The following is a 940-nucleotide window of genomic DNA, read 5'->3' on the forward strand; positions in this document are numbered from 1 at the left end:
ACACACACACACACACACACACACACACACACACACACACACACACAAATATATATATATATATATATACATACATAAAAAAGTGTTCGCTTCATCCATCCGAACGGGGAACACCTAAAGAGAAGCTGCGTAGGCTTGTAGCAACACGATTTATTGTGTAATAATACAATTTATAGCATGTTTATAACAGTACACTTTGTAGTAATAAACCATGATGTCCGCTCCAATGTGGTTATTTGTTGTAGTTTAATTAATAATGTTAGTGCTTAATCCTTCCTACAATTAATATTGAATGAATGTGGTGATATCTAAGGTATGTTTGGTCCCAAACAACACTTATTTTAGTGCTGTTGACACCGCCGGATTGAATGATGCTGCCCAGGTGTCGAAATCATAGTGATATCCGTAGGGTATCTGATGAAGGAGGTGTGTTCGATTGTTGGTATGACTGTTATTGTATGTGTGGAATTGTTTTATAAGACATCTATTTGATATGTGTGTGTGTGTGTGTGTGTATTTGTGTGTGTGTATGTGTGTATTTGTGTGTGTGTGTGTATTTGTGTTTGTGTGTGCGTGTATTTGTATGTGTGTGTGTGTATTTGTGTGTGTGTGTGTGTGTGTATTTGTGTGTGTGTGTGTGTGTGTATACACTGTTCATGTTATAAGAATTTTATAAACATTCGAGAGTAAGTGAAATAATTTTTGGAATATTAGATCTCGATGCACATCACATAAATCTATACATAACAGTATGTAAGCATTAGAGGGAGAAACTCAGAGAATTCCTTTAGGGTTCGAATCCCTATCTCCTGAAGATATAGCAGGAGTTCTACCAGTAGGTCTCAATAATCCATCGAATTTTCCGTTCATTTTAGAAACTTCATTCTTACCGGCGGGAATCCTTTATTTTTGACATCATAGGAATTTTATAAACTTCTCA

Source organism: Octopus bimaculoides, chromosome 1 (assembly GCF_001194135.2).
Source record: "Octopus bimaculoides isolate UCB-OBI-ISO-001 chromosome 1, ASM119413v2, whole genome shotgun sequence".
Lineage (NCBI taxonomy): Eukaryota > Metazoa > Mollusca > Cephalopoda > Octopoda > Octopodidae > Octopus > Octopus bimaculoides.